Here is a 23,269-nt window from a genome sequence, read left to right as displayed (position 1 = left end):
CGTTATTCATAATAACAGAATCAATTTTTATAATAATGAAAAATAACAGAAATGACTCAGTGCCCAATAATAAAGGAATGGATAATTAAATTAGGGCACTCCCAGAAAATGGAGTATTATCCAGCCATTATACTCATGCTTCCATAGACTATTTAAAAGCTTGCTAAGTGGGAAGTAGCAGAATACAAAACTATAGAGACAGCATGATTCCATAGAAATGACGAGCAAAAGAATGGAAGGAAGTTTCCTTACATAAACAGCGTGGCAGGTGATTTATTATTTTTACGGTGCTCTACTTTTAAAACTTCCCGTACTGAACACGTATTACCTTCATCTTATTTGACTCAGCAGAGCACGGGGGACATGGCTGGACCATTCCCCTTTTGTGTCTGTTCTCAACCTGGCTCCCAGGTTCTCCTCCGACCTCAGTGGCTGCTCCCAGTCAGGCCCAGTCTCCAAAGGGCTCCTTTCCTCTCCCCTCAGTCCCCGCCTGCATGGTCTCGTCGGAGCTCATGGCCCTCCATGCACTCCGCACTCCCCTATTACTCCTCCACTCCCAGCTTCTCTGTGATCTTTGTACTGGATGCCCAAGGGCATCACGACCCTAACACACCCAAAACTAAGCTCTTGGTACTTCCCCCAAAGTCTTTCTCAGCTCAGTAAGTGGCAACTCCAGCTTTCTAGATGGTAAGGCCAAAATGTCAGAGTCAGCAAATGTTGTCTCTGCCTCTAATCAACACCTTGAATCTAATCCCGTCTCACCACCTCCACTGCTAGGATCCCAGTCCAAGCCAATACCATCTCTTGCCTGGATTATTGTGATGGCCTCCTAACTGGCTTCTCTGCTTCTGGCTTCACCCCATGATTCTCCACTCAGCAGTCACAGTGATCCCCTTAAGTCGGATTGTGCCCCTCCTGTGATCATATCCTCCCACCTTCACACTGGCCCGGAGGAGGCCTTCTGGAACTGGGCCCCTGCCTGAGACCTCCCCGCCAGGATACTAGGCATCACTGCCTCCTTGCTGGTGCTGAACGCAACAGGCATAGCTCGCCTCATGGAGCTTGCAGCTGTCCCCTCCAGCTGAATATGCCCTTGCCCCAAGGCTTGCTGCCTCACCTCCTCAGGGCTTTGCTCAAAAGTGACAGTCAACCTGATCACCCTATTTAAAACCACTCCAGCCCAGCCTCGGGTACTTCCTTTTCTCTTCCCTGCTTCAATTTCCTCGGTAGTTCTTACTACCATCTGGGATGTGTGTGTATGCACACATGCATGTACACATTTATGCATATACCCACACGTACAGATATAACGTGAAGGTGCCTATAGGGCTTCCCAGGTGGTTCAGTGGTAAAGAATCTGCCTGCCAATACAGGAGATGCAGGAGATACAGGTTTGGCCCCTGGGTCAGGAAGATCCCTGGAGAAGGATACGGCAACACACTCCAGGATTCTTGCCTGGACAATTTCATGGACAGAGAAGCCTGGTGGGCTACAGTCCATGGGGTCGCAAAGAGTCGGAGAGGACTTACCGGCTGAGCACGCCTCTATGTGTGTGTACTTTTTACTCATCTGTCTACTGCTCGTCTCTCCTCAGAAGAATAGAAATTCCACAAGCCAGAGATTCTTGTCTGTTAAAATCATGCTGACCCTCAGTCTTAGAGAGGAGTGACTGGCACACAGTAATAGCTAAGTTTCTATTGGGGGAAGCACACTGACCGAAATTGCCCACCCTGGCCAGGCACCATAGCAACCTTTGGCGTGAATTATTTTACGACAGGAGGTCCTGGTAAGGAACACAGAACTAACAAGCCACCACCAACCAGAAGAGTTTGGGAAGGTCAAAAGGAGACACCACATGTCCGACCACCTCCCAGAATCCTCGCTGGCATCCATCTTGGCTGAGCGATGTGGGCACCACCTGGAAGGACCCTGAGTCTTAATGCTGGGCCAGAGACAACTGGAAACGAATCCCATCACCAGAAAACCCGAGACTGGGCCAGTGGCCCAGCGGCCCTCCTGGGCCTCCTCACCCCACTGCTCTCCGCCAGGGCGGCCTTCTCAGTAAAGCCTCCTGCTCTGTCAGCTCGTGTGTCTCTTTGGATGATTCATTTCCGAGTGTTAGACAAGGGCCCACGCTTGGGCCCTGGGGTCCCCCTTCCCGCAACACTTTTACAACTGAAAAAAAGCCAACTCAGCCTGAAGCAGCCCGATGGATATCATTGCCTTTGGTTTCAGTTTCCCAAGGGCACTGGAACCTGCTCTCCAGATCCTTCCAAAAGAACAGCTTATCAGGGTTACGATCAATTGGTAGACATTGGTGGAAAGGAAAACATGGAGTCCAGAAGCGGCTGGTGAGGGCCTCGCTGTAGGCTGCCCAGCTCTTTTTACTAAGCTGCCAGGGGACCTTGGGGGAGGTGGCTCATTCTTCTCGGCTCCACTGTGCCCACAGGGAAGGAGTGCTGGGCCTGTCAACCCCTTTAATTCTAAAATCCTTGCACAGAGCAGGCCCTGAGAGCAGAACCCAATGGAAGGAGGCCCCAGGCCATTCACAGACTTCAGCTCCTCTCAGGGTGGGGGCAGGGAGGTAGTGACAAACCCTCAGGATCTTTCTGAGCGTTTCCACTCCAGTCCAGGAGGAAGGTAAGACCCATACCTGCACCCACCCTGGGGAAGGCTGCACGCAAACAGGGAAGGGGAGGAGGGGGCTGAGTCCTCAGCGGGAGGAAATGGCCTCTTGTCGGAGGCCTCGGGGAAGGGTCAAGGCCAAGGAGAGCTAGGTCATCCAGAAATGACCTTAAAGGTAAAATATGCTCATTAGAGGGAACACTGAAGGGTTCCGAGAAGAAAATAAAGTCCAGGAGTGGGCAGATGACTTGTTCACAGGGACTGAGGGACATGGTGTTCTCGGTGGGGGGCAACGCAGGCTCCTGGTAGCTGGGTGGAGAGAGACACACAGCAGAGCAGGGCGACAGGGGCCAGAAAAGGCGGGGAACCAGCAGCTGGTCTGCCTTCAGGCTGGGAGCTCTCAGCCACTCCAGGGTCCTGCTTCTCACTTCCATTCCTGGAAGCCCCCTAATGCCATAGTCTCCACCATCCTGGTAAGTAGAGCCCACGTTCAGCTGCCTTCCATTCCTGGTGCTGTTCTGTCTGACATCCGATCACCAAGGCTCTGCCGGCACTGTCTTCATCCCCAGAGCCATCTTTTCCAGACAAAGCCTCTCATCACTTTGTCCTTAGATGGCTTCCTGGCCCCTCCTCCTCTCTGGGTTGTCATGCTCTGGCTCCTGAAACCCCCAATAATCAAGGGGATGAAGCCAAGTGCAGAAGGGCAACACATTAGATCTCAGGACTACATTCTCCTTCTTTCTTTTCTCCTAAGTCAATGAGGGTCTAAGTGAGACGCTCTTTCCTCTAGGTGTTTATTAACCTTTAGATGAGGCAATTCAACAAATGAGAGCAACTGCCCAGGTCCTACCGAGATCCAGACCCCAGCACAGCTTCTATCTGGAGGTTAGATGGTAGAAGAGAACAGTGGAGAGAGAGGTGCTGGACACGTGACAAGTACACTCCCAGTTCTTTACTATGCTGTGCACCTCTGGGCAACCTTCTAACCTCTCTGTGGCTCAGTTGTGTGTGTGTGTGGCTTAGTCGCTCAGTTGTGTCCGACTCTTTGATACCCTAGTGACTATATCCTCTGTCCATGGACTTTTCTAGACAAGAATACTGGGAGTGGGTTGTCATTTCCCACTCCAGGGGATCTTCTTGATCCAGGGATCGAACCCGCGTCTCCTGCATTGGCAGACAGATTCTTTACCACTGAGCCACCAGGGAAGCCCCTTGGCTCAGTTATCCATCTGTAAGATGGAACTGCAATAAGGGGCAAGGGAGCAGGGCACAACCTTTGAAAGAATGACGTATCTGTAGGATACAATGTAAACTGATTACAACTAAGTGGGTCCAAGATGGCAGACAAGTCAACTTTGACTAGATCTAATCCTCAGTATAAATGACACAGAGGGGCACCATGACAGTTCCAAGGCTGACCATAGAGACCAAAAAGTGGGCGGTGGCCCAAATCCTGGAAATCTCCACCCCTTCCCCTAAAAAGTGCAATAAACCTCCCACTCATTAGCTTATGAAACTACTCAGCCCATAAAAGCTAAGCACATCACATTTCGAGGCCACACTCACCCTCCACGACAGCCCACACTCTTGTCTGTGCAATGTGTTTCTCTTAGGCCTATTCTTGCCTTCTGACATGGCCCACATTCTGTGGAGTGTGTTTCTCTCTAAATAAATCCACTTCTTACATTCTACTCTATCTCTCACTGAATTCTTTCTATGATGAGACATCAAGAACCTGACCTTCATTAGGTCTTGAAACGAGGTGTGTGATCTCAGCTGGAAGACTGGGGCTTCTGGCCAGGTTCAAATCCCGGTCACACAGCTTCAAGTCCAAAGCAGCGTTTTGACTGCGTTTGAGTCCCGGTCACATGGGTTACAGTCCGAAACGGGGTTTTGGCTGGATTTGAGCCCCAGCACATGGGTTCACTCTGAGATAAATGGTTTCAAGCTTAACTGAGACATTAAATATGAAAAACATTTATATTATACAATGTATATGCCAAAATGTTAATGACCGTTACCCTTTGGGATAATTTTTTTTTAATATTTACTTTTATCTATTTATTTGGTAGCTCTGGGTCTTAGCAGGGAACATTTCATGCAAAGATGGGCACAATAAAGGACAGAAATGGTATGGACTTAACAGAAGCAGAAGATATCAAGAAGAGGTGTCAAGAAAACACAGAAGAACATCCTGGAGTATGAAGTCAAGTGTGACTTAGGAAGCATTACTATGAACAAAGCTAGTGGGGGTGATGGAATTTCAAATTCTAAAAGATGATGCTGTTAAAGTGCTGCATTTAATATGCCAGCATATTTGGAAAACTCAGCAGTGGCCACAGGACTGAAAAGTTTTCATTCCAATCCTAAAGAAGGGCAAAGCCAAAGAATGCTCAAACTACCCACAACTGCACTTATTTCACATGCTAGCAAGGTAACACTCAAAATCCTTCAAGCTAGGCTTCAACAGTACGTGAACTGACAACTTCCAGATGTATAAGCTGGGTTTAGAAAAGGCAGAGGAACCAGAGATCAAATTGCCAACATCTGCTAGATCATAGAAAAAGCCAGGAAATTCAGAAAAACATCTATTTCTGCTTCTTTGACTATGCTAAAGCCTTTGACTCTGTGAATCACAGCAAACTGTGAAAAATTCTTAAAGAGATGGGAATACCAGACCACCTTACCTATCTCCTGAGAAACCTGTATGCAGGTCAGGAAGCAACAGTTAGAACCTGACACAGAACAATGGACTGGTTCCAAACTGGGAAAGGAGTACCTGAGAGTAATGCCGGGCTGGATGAAGCTTAAACTGGAATCAAGAGAAGTATCAATAGCCTCAGATTTGCAGATGGCACCATCCTAATGGCACAAAGCGAAGAGGAACTAAAGAGCCTCTTGATGAAGGTAAAAGAGGAGAATGAAAAGCCTGGCTTAAAACTCAACGTTTAAAAAACTAAGATCATGGCATCCGGTCCCATCACTTTATGGCAAATAGATGGGGAAACAACGGAAACAGTGACAGATTTTATTTTCTTGGGCTCCAAAATCACTGCAGACAGTGACTACAGTCATGAAATTAAAAGATCCTTGCTCCCTGGAAGAAAATCTATGACAAACCTAGACAGCATATTAAAAAGCAGAGATATCACTTTGCCGACAAGGGTTCATCTAGTCCAAGCTGTGGTTTTTCCAGCAGTCATGTATGGATGTGAGAGTTGAACAGCAAACAAGGCTGAGTGCCAAAGAAGTGATGCTTTCGAACTGCGGTGCTGGAGAAGACTCTTGAGAGTCCCTTGGACTGCAAGGAGATCAAACCAGTCCATCCTAAAGGAGATTAACCCTGAATATTCATTTGAAGGACTGATACTGAAGCTGAAGCTCCAATGCTCTGGCCACCTGATGCGAAGAGCCAACTCACTGGAAAAGACACTGATCCTGGGAAAGATTGAGGACAGGAGGAGAAGGGGACGACAGAGGATGAGATAGTTGGATGGCATCACCATTTCAATGGACACAAGTTTGAGCAAGCTCCGGGACATAGTGAAGGACAGGGATGCCTGGAGTGCTGCAGTCTATGGGGTTGCAAAGAGTCAGACACGACTGAGCAACTGAACAACTAGGTCTTAGCTGTGCCATGTGGGACCCAGCTGCCTGACCAAGGAGTGAACCCGGGCCCCCTGTATTGAGAGCACAGAGTCTCAGCCACTGGACCACCAGGGACGTCCTGGTGTAATTTTTATTTACTCTCTTATTGCTTATCTGATTTTCCTAAATTTTCTTTGTTAGATTTTTTGGCCATGCCTCGTGGCAGGTGGAATCTTAGTTCCCCAACCAGGAATTGAACTCTGAGCCCCCTGCATTGGAAGCTCAGAGTCTTTAACCACTGGACCGTCAAGGAAATCCTGCATTTTCTATGATGAATATGTGCTGTGTTTAATAAGCAAAATTAAAAAAAAAAAAAAAGAACTTTTAAAAGCAAGATATAAACATGAGACTTCCATTATTTTAGAGAGTAGCTGAGGAAAGCTGAGGAAGTCTACCTCAAGATGCAACATCCTGCAAGGGCACCTCATGGACTTCTCTGCCAACCCTGCAGGTGGCAGAGACGTGGTGCCACAGCAGGATGGCGGAGACACATGGCTGGGCGGAAACAGCAAGTGATTGAACCGCATACCTGCCCCACGCCCGTTTTATCTGCCTGCATCGCAGAGCTGACACATGCTCGCCCAACAGCATGAACGACTGTGAAGGGAACACAGTCTGGAAGGAGAGAGAGCAAAGGGTGACGGTGAAGGAGAGAGAGCAAAGGGTGACGGTGGGGAGACAACTGCTTTTACACTGTTGCAGCTCTAATTGTAACTTCTGTAACGAGTCTGAGTAGAAGAGCCAGGAGTTGCCTTGAGAAATTTCTTCCTTTCTCCCTCACAAGCTGAGGGTCTCACTGAGAAATCAGCTCAGGAACTGAGAACGAGCACCGACAGCAGAAGTGAAGTAAAGCTGGCCCGGTGGAAGCTCTCAAAGGCATTTTCAGTTGCTTTCTGTACTCTCTTTCCTTTTCGAGTGCACACCTGTCTACTTGCTTTCTAAGGTCCCGGATAAGCACCTAGTTCACAAATATTTGGAAAGCGTGCAGTCTCCCAAAGGGAGAACCAAAGGTCAGGGAAGGAAAGGACAAAAAGCAAGAGCATTCAAATCTCAGAGAGCCCAGAACAGACTTTTTTAAACCGTGAAGCACCTCGGAGAGTCAGAAGATTGGCCTATGCCCTCTCCTTCCAATTCTCAGAACATTCTGACAGCAGCTTCTGGATTTTACACTTGCATTGATAGTCTGAAAAAGTTCTCAGGGAGAAAACTGGTCAAAACCCTGCCATCTCATGCCTCAGGACTCCGGAGCCAGGAGGAGGGGTGTGCAGAAACCCCAGGGAGACCCAGAAACACCAAGACTGAGTGACTTAGTGATGACTCTTGGGGAATTTGTTCAGGGAGTGGAAGGCCTCCTGTTGGGTCATGTCCGGCTCCCAGTAAGGATTCCAGCCGTTTCTGGCAGGAGGACAGAAGGTGCTCCTCAGAAGCATCAGGTAGAGCACTGCCCAGGTCCCCGAGTGTTATCACCAGCAGAGGGGGCGAGGGTCTGCTCACACTGTTTCCCTCCAGGCTTCTCTCTCCAAGGCTCCCTGGCCTCTGCCTGATTGGCTGCCCGAGCCCTGCAGGTCCCTCCAGGGGCAGGGCCCTGGGAGGCCACAAACCAGGGGCAGAAGACCTTCCCAGAGCTCCCTGCAGGACCCGGATGGTGTGCTCTGCGCGGGGCTGCCTGGGCCCCGGTCCTGAACTCAGCCCCGTCCCCGAGGCCTGTGGGGATCGACAATGAGGGAGAGGCAGCTGCAGCTCGGGAAGGCCGGTTCTCCTGGATTCGCAGCTCCGCACCAACAGGAAAACATGGCCTTGACAAACCATATCCGGATTGATCCAGAGCCACTGTTTTCCTCTAAACAACTGCTCCAGGGAAGGACACCACAGAAGCCTAAGAGACACTACTCCCCGGGCGTGTGGGTCCCACTTGCCTGGGGAGGGCTGCTAACAGGGAAGGAAGGGCACAGGCTGGGTTGGCCAGGGGCTGCCCAGGGGACTCCGGAACCTGCCCGGCCCTCCTCCCGGGCTGCCAGCTCCAGAACCTCTGCCCCAATCCTGGGGCGACCGGAGCAGGTAGGCAGTGTCTCCCCACCCAGGGCGACTTGCCTGGCAAGGCTCTGCTCACCTTTCCCTCATCAACACTTCCTGTTGGCCTCCTCCCTGCCCCGGGCCCCTAGGCAGGGCCTTCCCCCGTCCCTCGGGACCACTGTGGGGGTTCACAGGCAAATTTGGGGATCCTGGGCACAGACCTGAACTGGGCCCAGGCCAGTGATGTGAGGCCCACACCCCCGTCTGGGCAGGAGGGGCTGGTGCGGCGTTGGCAGCTCACCTGTCAAACCCGCAAGAGCCTTTATTCCAAGGGTGCTCAAGCAGCAGCCAGCAGCCCCCTGACTGGCCTGCCCGAGGTGCCCGGAGCCACCTGCTAGGTGTGGAGGGGACCTGGGCAGGACAGGTGCCCCCTCTGCCCGCTCTCCCCACATTCTCCAGGCACTGGGGCTCGCCTGCTTCCGGGCCCTAGCACCTGGCACCACCTCGACGATGACCAGCCACCTCAGAGGAGGCAGACTGGTGTGAAGGCAAGGGCAGGGCTTCAGCCCAACAACAACCTGCCACTTACTGGTTGGGTGGCCTTGGGCAAGTTGCTTCATTTCTCTGAGCAACAACTTCCTTATATGCATGACTCAGTCGCTCAGCCCAGAGAGATGACATGGCTCGTCTACAGGTCTACAGTCATGGGGAGACATGGTTAGGGAGCTGGGTCCCAAATCCCGGTTTCCTGGCTCTCAGAGCTTTTCTGACTACACCGGGATATATATATATTTTAACATTTACTTAGTTGGCTGCTGCACCATGCCTTAAGTTGTGGCATGCAGGATCTTTAGTTGTGGCACTGAACTCTTAGTTGCAACATGTGGGATCTAGTTCCCTGACCAGGGATCAAACCCAAGTCCCCTGCGTTGGGAATGCAAAGTCTTAGCCACTGGACCACCAGGGATGTTTTTCAATAGCAGGAGTAATTGACAGAGAAATACCTCATTTCCAAAATGGCTGTCAATTATTCCTAAAAGTCATCAAAAGTTCCTAAAAGTAGCCTTCACACATACCAACTTTTCAGGTGACTAAAGTCAGCATCACCTTTGCTGGGGCACCTGTCGTCATCTCTGTGTCTTGCCTCCTGATGTGAAGTACCAGGAAGCACTCGTCTCCTCTCTGGTTCGGGAAGAAATGTTCCCGGGACCTGATCACAAGGAAACAATGCAACAAACATGGAATGTGGACCACCACCTATGGAATGATGTTACAACATTGATGAATGCAACATTGTTGCAACTGGTGAACCTCAGTGAAAGAAATCAGTTTACTGCCCTATCCTTTCAACTTTTCTGTAGCTTTGGTCTTTTTTTTTTTTTTTAAAGAAAATAAAAAACAGAAAAAAGGCGGTTCTGCTTTCAGCTTAGTACAGGGCTCTAAGCCAATGAAGACTCAGCTGTGTCATGTTCGATCCTCTCCCCAGCGAGGATCCAGAATATAAAAATCCAAGCTTCTTCGAATGTTGTTGAAGGCTTGGCACAAAAGAGATCTGAGTTTTCTAAGTTCATCTGCCATGAACCTCTACAATGTGAATCATGTTTGTCAGCCAAAGCTGTTTACACGCTGTTTCCTGCCACTGGTTGGAAACGCTTTATGTTCAGCCAGCAACTTTCAAGAAGCATCCTCTACAGATCAGGCACCCACCCACCTTGGATCTGGTGCCAGGCAGGGTCCCAGAGGCTCTGTGCTATACGAGACACAGCAGCTGCCCTGGGGGGCTTACCAGCCAGGAACCTATGAAGCTTGGCTTTCATCAAGTCCTGCCTTGAGATATCTCAATTAGTATTTTCCCTCTAAAAATTATTTATTTTGTAAATTATTTTTTGACTGTGCTGGGTCTTCTTTGCTGTTCAAGGGCTTTTCTCGAGTTGTGGTTACACGGGCTTCTCGCTGCAGGGGTTCATATCACAGACTCCAGAGCGCGGGCTTTGGGAGTTAAAGCTTGAGGGCTTAGCTGCCTGGCAACATGCAGGATCTTCCCAGACCAGGGATGGAACTTGTGTCCCCTGCACAGGCAGGTGGATTCTCAACCACTGGACCACCAGGGAAGCCCTCAGTTAGTATTTCTATGCAAGACTTTCTTCTTAACATTTCTTGGGAGATTTGTTTTTACTCAATCCTGAAGTCTGAGAGATATTAATTGAGAAACTGGGAAAAGGTATTATAATCCTCTCATGAGAATTAAAGCTTAACAACCAATCCAAGGAATCCACTGCTGTAAGTCAAATCAAGAGCAAGAAACTAACATGCAGAGTTCAAGGTTGAGGCTGATGTCTTTGGGAACCAGGACAGGAGTGCATAGGAAAGAAGTGGCAACAATCTAACCATGTCTTCCTTGAAGCCACTGCCAATGTTGTAAGTGTGTATTCATGGTCCCTTCTGTTGCTAACAGTCATTCTTGCAAACATGTATTAATATATTTATATACAGCTTCCCAGGTGGCTCAGTGACTAATGAATCTGCCTGCAATGCAGGAGAGACAGGAGACTTGGATTCAGTCCCTCGGTGGGGAAGATCTGGAGGAGGGCATGACAAGCCACTACAGTACTCTTGCCTGGGAAATCCCATGGACCGGCAGGCTCATGGGGTCCCAGAGAGTCAGACACAACTGAAGCGATTGAGCACGCCTACACAGTATACACAAATCCACCCAGTGATTTCCTAAGAAATAAGTTTGGAGGCAAAATTAGTTTTAAGCTGGCGATTATGACATGTGATTCTAGTACTGCTGTTAAAGTTGTTAGGAGATTCACATGTTAGATTATTAAAATAACATGTACTGGCATTTTATAGTATTTGACTATTGGCTATATGAGAAATACGAAGAAAATATGTGAGTAGTGGAATTCAAACTACCGTACAATTGCACTCATCTCATATGCTAGCAAAGTGATGCTCAAAATTCTCCAAGCCAGGCTTCAACAGTACATGAAACATGAACTTCCAGATGTTCAAGCTGAATTTAGAAAAGTCAGAGGAGCCAGAGATCATGTTGCCAACATCTGTCGGATCATAGAAAAAGCAAGTAAGTTCCAGAAGAACATCTACTGCTTTACTGACTAAGCTAAAGTCTTTGACTGTGTGGATCACAACAAACTGTAGAAAATTCTTAAAGAAGTGGGAATACCAGACCACCTGACCTGCCTCCTGAGAAATCTGTATGCAGATCAAAGAAGCAACAGTTAGAACTGGACACAGGACAACAAACTGGTTCCAAATCAGGAAAGGAGTATGTCAAGGCTGTTTACTGTCACCTTGCTTATTTAACTTATATGCAGAGTATATCATGAGAAATGCTGGGCTGGATTAAGCACAAGCTAGAATCAAGACTGCTGGGAGAAAAACAAAACAGATTGCTGGGAGAATTATTAACAGCCTCAGATATGCAGATGACACCACACTTATGGCAGAAAGCAAAGAACTAAAGAGCCTCTTGATGAAAGTGAAACAGGAGAGTGAAAAAGTTGGCTTAAAACTCTACATTTAGAAAACTAAGATCATGGCATCTGGTCCCATCATTTCATGGCAAATAGATGGGGAAACAAAACAGTGAGAGACTATTTTTGGGGGCTCCAAAATCACTGGAGATGGTGATTGCAGCCATGAAATTAAAAGACGCTTACTCCTTGGAAGAAAAGTTATGACCAGCCTAGACAGCATATTATAAAGCAGAGACATTACTTTGCCAACAAAGGTCTGTCAAGTCAAAGCTATGGTTTTTCCAGTGGTCATGTATGGATGTGAGAGTTGGACTATAAAGAAATCTGAGCACCGAAGAATTGATGCTTTTGAACTGTAGTGTTGGAGAAGACTCTTGAGAGTCCCTTGGACTGCAAGGAGATCCAACCCGTCAATCCTGAAGCAAATCGGTCCTGAATATTCATTGGAAGGACTGATGCTGAAGCTGAAACTCCAATACTTTGGCCACCTGATGCGAAGAACTGACTCACTGGAAAAGGCCCTGATGCTGGGGAAGACTGAAGGCAGGAGGAGGAGGGGATGATGGAGGATGATATGGTTGGATGGCTTCACCAACTCAATGGACATGAGTCTGAGTAATCTCTGGGAGAGGCTGATGGACAAGAGGCCTGGTGTCCTGCAGTCCTCGGGGTCGCAAAGAGTTGGACATGACTGAGTGACTGAATGGAGTGGAATTCTACAACACTAAATCAGAGGCTGATCTAGAATGTGAATTAGTAAAAGCAGTATTGATTAGATAAAGCAATAGTTAAAACTGGGGCAAGCAAAGTATTTTTATCATTAAAGAAGGAATTATTTATACATGTCTCTTGATGTCCAATTTAAAGATACTTTTGGATGCATCCTTAACAAGTCAGCCACCATCAACATAAAATGAAAACATTTTTCTACATTTGGAATAAGTCTACATCATGAAGAATCTTCTACATGATAACATCTGTCATGAAACAAAGATCAAGATTATTAGAAAGAGTAATAAATGCTTTGCATATTTTAAAATTTCATTTTAGACTCACATAAATATGACCAACTGATTTTGACAAAAGGAAACAGCGATTCAATAATGAGAACTCAGTAAATGGTGATGAGACAACTAAAGCAACTCAAATACAAAAAGTAAATAGAAAAACCTTGGCTTGTGTTTTGTATCTTTTATAAAAACTAAAACTGGATCATAAATCTAAATAAAAGTTAAAAGACCACAAGCTTTTAGAAGAGACTGTAAACTTTGTGACCTTGGGTTAAGTTTGTTTTCTTTTAATGTCTGTATTCATTTCTGTATTTTTGCTTGTGGTGGGTCTTCGCTGCGGTGTGTGGGCCATCTCCGGTGCGGCAAGCGGGGGCTGCTCTGTGGCGGCGTGAGGGCCTCTCACTGTGTCGCCTTCTCCTGTCGAAGCTCTAGGACGCGTGGGCCTCAGCGGCTGTGGCACACAGGCTCCAGAATGTGGGGGCTCCGTGGTGGTGGCACATGGCCTTAGTTGCACCACGGCACGTGGAATCTTCCCGTACCAGGGATCAAACCCACGTCCCCTGCGCTGGCAGGCGGATTCTTATCCACTGTGCCACCAGGAAAGTCCTTCGGTTAAGTTCTGAGATATGACATCAAAAACACAACTCATATCAGAACATTTTTTGATAAACTGGACTTCATTAAAATTAAAGACTTCTGTGCTTTAAAAGGCACCATTAAGAGAATGGAAAATCAAGCCATTCAGTGAGGGAAATTTCTGTAAATCACATATCTGACAAAGAATATGTATCCAAAACAAATAAAGAATTCCCAAAACTCAGCAATAAGAAAATATACATCCCAATTAGGAAATGAGCTAAAGATTTGAGCAGATACTTCACCAAAGAAGCTACATAAATGACAAATAAACACATGAAAAAGATGCTCAGCATCCTTAGTTACTAGGGAAATGCAAATTAAAACCACAAAGAGATATCACTATGTACCTAGTAGAATGGTCGAAACAAAGACTGAGAAGACTAAGAGTCATCAAGGCTGCGGAGAACTGGACTCTCATACGTTGCTGGCGGAATGTGAAATGGTCAGCTATCTTGGAAAACAGTTTGGCTGTTAAACATATTCTTAGCATAGTCCCAACAGTCTCACTCCTAGGTATTTACCTAAGTGAAATGAAAACCTATGTTCAAATTAGCATATGATTCAAAATAGCATGAATCTTCATTCAAAATCATCAAATACTAAAAACAACCTCTATGTCCCTGAACTGAAGAATGGACAAACAAATTCAGGCACTTCCTTACAGTGGAATACTACTCAACAGTGAAAGGAACAAACTATGGATATATGCACTAACCACGGATAAATTTCAATACATAATGCTAAGTGAAAGACGCAAAAGGCTACATACTTTATGATTCCATGTGTATGACATTCTGGAAAAGGGAAAACTATAGGAAGAGAGAACAGACCAGAAGTTAATGATATGGGCAGCTCTGATTTACAAAGGATGGCACCAAGGAATGTCATTGTCTTTAGGGGGTGATGGTACAGTTCTTTATCTGGATTATGGCAGTGGTTAGTATAAATTTGCCAAAACTCACAGAACTACATACCAGAACGGGCAAATTTCAGTGTCTGGAAATTTAAAAATAAAAAAATCTTAATTTCACTTTAAAAATAACTTTTAAATATTCAGTATTTGTAGTACTATCCTTAAATTATTAAATGATTTTTATTTTGTATTTTGTGTTAATGTTTTCTTCCTTTAACATTTTCCATTATCAAATATCTATGTTGGGTAGGGATCATTTTCACATGTTAATACATAATCTTGTTACAATATATTGTTCCTAGTACTAACAAACCACGCATTTACTCTTATACATCTTTACTTTCTTTTATAGTAAAACCTCTGAAACTTTCACCACAGAAAAATAATTCAGTCTACTAGAGTCTCATCCCTTCTTAACACTCATAAATTAAGTGTTAAAGATATCAAGTAATTTATGATCTGGGGAACTCCCAGGAAATTCTATTCCTCGTTTCCGAATCCTGAAAGTTAGTAACTGACAGGAGTTTGGAAGCACCGCTCCTGACACTTTCCCAGGCAGCCTTTACTATGATTCCCCTCTGGCACCCTTCTACCTACTTCCAGCCAGAGCCCCATCCAGTTAAAAAATCGTTCATGGGACTGGCTTGGGAACTGACTGTATACAACAGTCCTACACAGGAGATGCCAAGAGCAGGAAGACAGAGACTGCCCTTGAAGAGGGTGAGGGCACAAACAACTGTGTGATGGAGGCCGCAAAGAGGAAGACACTTGGGAGGAAGAGATTTTCCAATTCGGGAGAGGCAGGGATGCCTGCGGAGTAGGTGTTACGGTCCTTCTTTCAGCCCAACGGCAAGGTTGGGAAAGGCCCTCCCGGTGAAGGCCCAGGTGAGCCAGGCCAGGTGGCCGAGAGCACAGAGCGCGTCCGGGAATAGCGAGCTGTCCTTTCACTGGAGCGTGCAGTTCTATGAAGGACAGATAAGGGGTCCAGACAAGGCCAGCCTTGACGTCCTCGTTACTAAGGGTGGACTTAACTCTTGAGGCCGGGGGTGGGCAGAACCCGAGCAGAGAGAGGCAGAGACTCGCTGGGGGGCTTCTGAAACAACAGCGAGGGTCTGAAATCTCTCTCATCCCTTCAAAACTCTACACTCTGTTCATCCAGAACTTTCTAGCACACCAGGAGCTCCCTGCCTCTGGGCCTTGGCATAGACTGTTCCTCCCACCTGAGCCATCTCATCCCCTTAACTCTCTTTGTCCTTCAATCTCAGCTTATATCACCTCCTCAGATAAGCCTCCTGCAGTGTGCTCCTGAGATCTCTATCTCCAAGCACGTCCCTTCCCACACTTTCTTGCTATTGCCTTTTACTTAGTTATTTAATCTAGAGATGTGTTATTTATTTTCTTGCTTGCTTTATAACAGGGGTATAACATATCCACTGTTAAGAGTGTGCTGTCTGTGTCAGTCTTAAGTATGCAGATCCACAAAGTCTTACATTTTTATCCTTCACAAAATCATCACTCAGTTCAAGACAGCAAACATTTCCAGCACCCCAGAAGATTCTTCATGCCTCTTCCCAGTCAATGTCCCCACGGAGAGCTAACTACTATTCTGATGTCTATCAACGTCTGTTAGTTTTGCCTGGTGCGCATCCAGCATCTCCTGAGTGAGAACCCACAGGGGACAGACACTGAGTCGTTCCTGCTGCTCTCTGGACCCAGGAAGTGCTGGGCACAGGGCAGGGATTTAACTACCTGCTTACTGAACGAGCAGACCAGGCTGGGAATGGTGTCCAGGGGGCACGTTGCATCTCTGCACCTCTGCCCGAGCTATCCTACCAGAGTGTCCTCCCTTTGTCACTGGTCTCACTCTGACAGTCCTTCTCTTTCAAAGATTTGGTTCAGGTTTGCTCCCCTTTCAGGAAGCTTGCCCCCAAGTATCCGCCACCCACCATGCTCACCCCACACATGCTGCTTCCCGTGCTTTCTGGGTATGTACGTTTAGATTCTATTCCTCAAACAATCTAAGTCTTTCAAAGGCTGTTGTTCAGTTACTCAGTCCTGTCTGACTCTTTGTGATGCCACTGACTACAGTACACCAGGTTTCCCTGTCCTTCACCATCTCCTGGAGCTTGCCCAATCTCACGTCCATCGAGTCAGTGATGCCATCCAACCATCTCATCCTCTGTCGTCCCCTCCTCCTCCTGCCTTCAATCTTTCCCAGCATCAGGGTCTTTTCCAATGAGTCAACTCTTTGCATCAGGTGGCCAAAGTATTGGAGCTTCAGCTTCAGCATCAGTCATTCAATGAATATTTAGGACTGATTTCCTTTAGGATTGAGTGGATGGATCTCCTTGCAGTCCAAGGGACTCTCAAGAGTCTTCTCCAACACCACAGCTCAAAAACATCAATTCTTCAGTGCTCAGATTTCTTTATGGTCCAACTCTCACATCCATACATGACTACTGGAAAAACCACAGCTTTGACTAGACAGACCTTTGGCAGCCAAGTAATGTCTCTGCTTTTTAATATGCTGTCTAGCTTTGTCACAGCTTTTCTTCCAAGAAGCAAGCATCTGTTAATTTCATGGCTGCAATCACCATCTGCAGTGATTTTGAGTCCAAGAAAATAAAATCTGTCACTGTTTCCATTGTTTCCCCATCTATTTGCCATGAAGTGATGGACTGGATGCCATGATCTTCATTTTTCTCCTTTCAAAGAAGAGACCCTGTTTTGCTCTTCATTAAATGGAGCACCACCACTCTCACCTCCTCACTGCTCTAACCTGCAAAAGATTCTTTTTTTCTGTCTTCCCCACAGGGCTCTGAGGATCATACCAGAAAGCAGCTATGAACATGTTTTATAACCCACAGTTCACTCAACAAATCTAAAGCATTTTACTGCTCTAGTTACATGAATGCTTATTGGAAAATTATTGGTCAAACTATATATACATTATCTCTACCAAAAAAATGGTTCAAAAGAAACATTCCCAATATACAGTTAAGTGAAAAAGAAGCTAGGTATCAAAACAAACAAACAAACAATTCAGCATGTTCCCCACTACCATGGGGACAGAGGTAGGAACAGGAAATATACATGTACACAGGAGTATATGCATGGGAAAATATTGGAAGAATACACAGGATACTGGTCGTCCTCACCTTTGTCCTTTGGGCATGGGGCTGGGGGTCCTACGTCTTGTCCGTCAGTCTCTTTTTGTCATATAACTTTCTTGTCTATGTGTTACTTTTATATTAATTAATGTTTTACCATAAAAATAAGCTAAGCTGCCTAAAGCTCATCCTGAGGGTAAATGGAGGGCAGCCTACTGATACGTGGGCTCAGGCCCCAGAAGCCAGACAGACACTGCAACAGGCCTGGAGGCAGAACTTCAGCCCCCATCAAATCTGGAGAGATGGAAACATATGTGAGCACACCCAGAGTGACCCGGAGCCTCACAAGGAGCAACAGCTGATACAATTCCAGCTTTTATTTGGCCAAAAGCTAGGGCCACGGGGAGCAGGGGGTCTGGGGATCAGTGTCACTACCCGGTCAAGTGGCCCAGATGAGTGTGGGCCTGGCTTCCCTACCTCCAGACAAAGGCCGGGAGAAGCAACTGGAGGGAGAAGGCAGGACAAGGGCCTCCGGGAGGCTGCTCGTTTTCCCAGCTCTAAGACTCCACGCAGCACAGGGCAGGGCTTCCTGGGGCCAGAAACAACCACGAGCTAGACGTGGGGAGACAGACGGCAGCAACCTGTCTGCCCTGAGGCCCGACTGTCTGCCTGTCTCATCTCCAGCGCCACCCATGCCAAAGCCTCACCCTTGATCTTGAGGAGTCACAGGACCTTCAGGGTCAACCAAAACACTCCAGCAGAAAGGTCGACAGGGAGGTGGATTCCGCCATTGCCTTTTTGCTTTATGTTTGGGTGGATTCTGGGCTGGGGTCTCAATCTTCAAGTCATACTCCTTGAAGCTATCCCCTCATCCCCCAATCTTTCCCAAGATCCAAATAACCCAAGCACCAAATGAACTAAGTACTGTCATCCAAGTGCCAAATATCTCCCCACCCCACCCCCTTCCTCTGTCATCTGAATTCCTCCAAAGTCTGTCAGGGGGCCCCAGCTTCCACTCTTTTGCCCTCTCCCGAGGCTGCAGCCAGGATGTCTTTCTAGATCACAAAGCATGTCACATCTTCCCTACTTAAGACTCTTCCAAAACTCCTCGCCACCATAAGAAACACCCCAGACTCTTGGTCGTGCTGTCCAAGGCCTTTCTTTTTTTTTTTTACAACTGGTCATACCTCGAGGCATGTGGGGCATGCATTCCCAGACCAGAAATTCAACCCATGCTCTCTGCAGTGGAAGCGCTGAGTCTTAACCACTGGACCACCAGAGAAACCCCCCAAAACCCTTCCCGATTCAGCCTCTGCCTTCTTTCCCCTCTGCCCGGGGGTCTGAGTGTGCTGTGCTCCCCACACATGGCCCCAGGCCTTAGCCACACCCTTCCTGCCAGGCCCCCCCCTCACCTCGCTGAGGTCCTGGTGTCTGGGAGGAAGCCCCTCCACCCCCAGCCCACTGAGGGTCAGGTGAGCCCACTGGGCTTTGTTTCAGCTTCCCGGCCATCAAGTGAGGCCACACCCCTCCCTGACAGGCTGGTGAGAGGGCATGTGAACAGTGAACGCTCAGAGCAAACTGCTCCGTACTACAGAACTTGGAGTATCAGAACCACCACAGTGAGTTCGCTTCCACAGCCTTCGGTTCCCAGGTTCCCCACGACCTCTCCTTGCCCTTTGCCTCCGTCACACAGTACCAAGGCCCACTGACCACCACCCTGAAGCCCTCTCTTCCGGGGGCTCCGCCCTCTGCTGCGTGCTTTACTTTACCCCTGCCTGAACCTCCCTGACACATGCTTCTCCCCGTACCTGTCTTTGGTTGGTCTCCCTGCTCACCACACAAACCACCTGCTGGGGTTTTCTGCATTGTGGCTGCATATTCCGCCTCTTCCTGGGCTGCTGTCTTGCGGATGGAGGCCTGGCAGGGCCTCCTCATGCATCCAGAATGTAACCAGTGATCGTTGCGCTGGGACCCTGGCAGCCCTGACCCTTGCGCCCAGCAGAGCGCCCGGCAGGTGGCACATGCTCAGCTTGAGTCTGCAGAACTGATCGCCACATGCTTCTTTCCTCTCCTGCCACCTTCTACCTGCGACTCCTCCAAGGCTCCTTGCGCCATCAATGGGACACCACCCCAAGTCACACAGGCTGAAACACAGCACCACTGGGTCCCTCCTCACCACTGACTTTTCAACCATCCACTATTCCCTTCCGCAGACTCTCCTGCTGTTCTGGCTCAGGCCCTGCCCACCCTGCACCTGGCCCTTCCTCTAGACCCTCCCTTGATCCACTCCAGTCTCCCTTCTCCTGCTCATGACATTCCTAAACCCAGATGTGATCTGTCACAACCCTGCCTACAAATCTCCGCAGCTCTCTTGTGCCCAAAGAATGCAATTCAACTCCTTAAATGCAGCATCCAAGGCCTCCCACCCGCTGGCCACAACCTGTCAGCCCAACCACAGTGGGTAGAGCAGCAAAACAACTGATGTGTACCAAGTGCTTCCCACGTGTCTCTTAATCCCTTTAATAATCAGGACTACAATTTTACAGAGGAAACCAAGGACAGGAGGGCTAAGTAACTTGCCCAGGGTCACAGTCGAGGCTCATGAGCAGTGTCCTAGGTCAGAACTAACTTTTTAATCCTTCAGTCTTCCCTGAAAGATTGGATCTTTAAGGGCTGGGATGTGCCTTTTAAAAAAACCTTTGCGGCAAGCTTCGCGCTGCCTCCCTGACTTCCCAAAGGGAACTGAGAGAGGGGTGGAAGAGGAGAGCGCACAATAGGTGTTTCTGAGATGGACATCAAAGATGCTGTGGGTCCTAGAAATTATTCCTACAATTTCATTTTAGTCCTAAGAAGGAATATCCATGTTTAACGGTTTAGAAATTTTATAGTAAATAAAAGCTGTATTTTCTTTACATACAATTAACTGCAGCATCCTGGGATTCCTAATTAACCAGTGTGCATAAAATATTTATGCCTATTTTACGGGACCTATTTTCCAGGAGAAGGATTTACTACTTCCAAAGGTTTACGCTGTGACAAGCTGCCAGGGACAGCGCAGTGCAGCCCTGCCAGGTGCCTGGCCAGAAACACCGCTCCCAATGGCGACCCCGTTCCTGGAGCAGTGTCTCCTGGCAGGGCCGCGGTGTGTCCAGGAACAGGCTGCACTCCTGCCGCCAGCCTCCAACTGTCTATGGGCCTGGAACCTGGCTCTTCGAATACATGGCTCCCAGCCCAGAAACTCCCACAAAGCTGCCAGCTGTTCCCACTTCCTCAGGTTCTGGGGGACTACTGCTGGGGTTAGAATGAAGGGGCAAAAACCACCCCAACAGTAACAATGATGATGAAGATAAAAGGCAAAGAGCAGAGGAAAGGGCACAGGAGAACTGAGCAACAGAGAACGCTGGTATAAACCCTGGGGCCTGTCTGGGTGCCGACTAAGCTGGTGGGTAAGGGGTGATTCCTCACACCTTCCTCAACTCCGGCCTTCTTACCCCCATTCTGACCTGCATTTGTTGACTTATCTATTCTCCCCTCTGGAACGGGGACTCCTTGACTGGTCCTAGTAGCTAGCGGACAGAAGGCTCTAAATTGATGCTGAATGAATGGTGGCAGACCTTGCAAATATCACCTCTCTTCTTCTCCCTTAGTGACAGAAGCCACATTTTATTTCATTTGGCAATGGGTCCATCTAAAAGACTTCTCAGCCTACCTTACAGCTATGGGAGGCCAAAGACACGGGAGTCAGCAAAGCTCTGTAAGGGGAACACAGTTAGCGTATGTCCTTTTTATCCTCCCCCCATATCACCTTGTGGACGACATGACGGCTGGAGCTCCAGCAGCCATCACAGACCACATGCAACCCTGGGGCTGGAAGCCATGCACTCAGAGTGGCAAAGCAGGGAGCACGCCTAGACTGTCTCCTCTAGATTTCTTTTAAGTACCTAACAAAGAATGAATTTCTAGTGGTTTAAGCCACTGGTCTCTGCTTACTAGCTGCGAAATATAATTCAACAAATCCATGAATAAACCAATTAAACCTGGTTTTCTTAAATTACTCATTGCTGACTTTCAGTTCAAAGGCCAGTCACCATCTTTAATCTCTGGTCTGTGTAATACAATGATAATTTTCCATTAATTATGGACATCAGGAAGATGGAAGGACAAAAGCAATACAAAGATGAGATAGTACAGGTTGAGAGGATGAAGATGATCAGGGATGATGGCAGGAGGAGAAGCAGGAAAATGAGGGGCAGACAAGAGAGGGGAAGTGGGGGGTGGCGGGCTAAGAAGAAAGTGTAAAGGGTGACAGAGCAAAGGAAAGGGGAAGATAAGGGCAGGTGGAGACCATGGAGAGATGAGGAGGAAAGAAGGCAAAAAGAAGAGTCAATGTGTCCCGTGGCAAGTCACCACTTAAAGAGTACTCACTGTGGGCTGGGCACAGTGCCAGACACTCTGTACCATTCTCTTTAATCCTCATCCTTCTGAGGTAAGTATTATCATGCCCATTATAATTGTGGCTCTGACATACTAAATAACTTCCCCTGAGTCACAGAAAAAAGTAGAGGCAGAAGACATTCTTAAAGTAGCCTTAATGCAGGGGAATGGGGGGCCATCATCCTTCCCTCTCTCTTTTCTCTGTTCTGCTGCCTAGAATGTGGGTGTGATAGCTGGTCCAAGGCAGCCATTTTGGACAATGCAAACAATAGCCACACCCTAAGAATGACAATGGAAAAGGAAATGGCAGCCCACTCCAGTACTCTTGCCTGGGAAATTCCATGGACTGAGGAGCCTGGTAGGCTACAGTCCATGGGGTCGCAAAGAGTCCGACACGACTGAGCAACTTCACTTTCACTTTCAAGAATGACAAAGCAGGGAACTGGAAGGAACCTGCGTTCTTTACAACCTAGTGGAGCTTCTATAACTGCCTGGGACTCCACCTATGCCACTTGGAGTCCACCCATAAATCTAACTATAAATGTTTCAGATCTCACTTTGCTCAATTTTCTTCCAATCTTCAGTAACAGATTCCAAGACTCACTCCTAGAGAGACTGATTCAGTAGTCACTCTCCTAGAAAAATGGCATCAGACTAGAAAAGGCAAAGAAATGATCTAAGAGTCCACAGAAAAAATCTTGATGCCTCAAAACCAGCAACTGCTGGTGATCTGCCCCTAGGATTCCCTGAAGATAAGCATGTGACACTGTAAACCTGTCATTATTTAAAGACAGGGAAGAGGGGAGGAGTTCTTAAAGACACACTTGGGCCCATTTTCAGAAACAAAACAGTGGTTCTATAATCTCAGGCCAGTCTGTAATGGTGCTCACAACCACCCAAGAAAAAAACTGATGTTTAAGCTTCAGAAAGAGAAGAGCTCCTTTTGAGCAAAAGCACCAGCCTGTCCAAGGGGCAGATGTGCACACAACAGCATCATGCAGAATTACTTTCTTACAAGATAGGCTGCAGCTTCCTGTGCACTAGGAATTCTCTCCAACTAGACAGCAAGCTCTTCTTGTTCAGGAAGGAGCTATCTCTTAGGAATCGTGTGTATTGGCCCAGGCTATCTGCCACCCCCAGCCCTGTGCCTACCTCCGAGTTGAACTGAATCCTGAAATCTCAGCCAAGAGGACTGAGAGTCAGAGCTGTCATTGTTCACCACTCCCACCAGACTACAGTCTGATGGACATCCTCTCGTGATCGTCAAAGATCAACTCCCTTCTCTTCTGAGATTACTCTTGTGACAGAATCCCAAGAGTTCAGAGAACTCAGGCAGAACGGAGGAGGGATGGCACAGGCCCTGTTTAGTTCTGC

General features: G+C 47.7%; 1 protein-coding gene across 5 annotated transcripts in view; it reads right to left on the bottom strand.

Annotated features, from left to right (window-relative positions):
• Positions 1-23,269, bottom strand: part of PPARD (peroxisome proliferator activated receptor delta) — an 85,654-nt gene that overhangs the window by 28,214 nt on the left and 34,171 nt on the right. The window contains exon 3 of one of the 5 annotated variants that reach the window (XM_059880230.1): positions 9,363-9,496. The gene's annotated coding sequence lies outside the window, so the exon portion shown is untranslated. 5 annotated transcript variants of the gene reach the window in all.

This window comes from Bos taurus, chromosome 23, assembly GCF_002263795.3.
Source record: "Bos taurus isolate L1 Dominette 01449 registration number 42190680 breed Hereford chromosome 23, ARS-UCD2.0, whole genome shotgun sequence".
Classification (NCBI taxonomy): domain Eukaryota; kingdom Metazoa; phylum Chordata; class Mammalia; order Artiodactyla; family Bovidae; genus Bos; species Bos taurus.
Note: the sequence above shows the minus strand (reverse complement) of the source record. Positions and strands in the feature narration are given on the sequence as shown.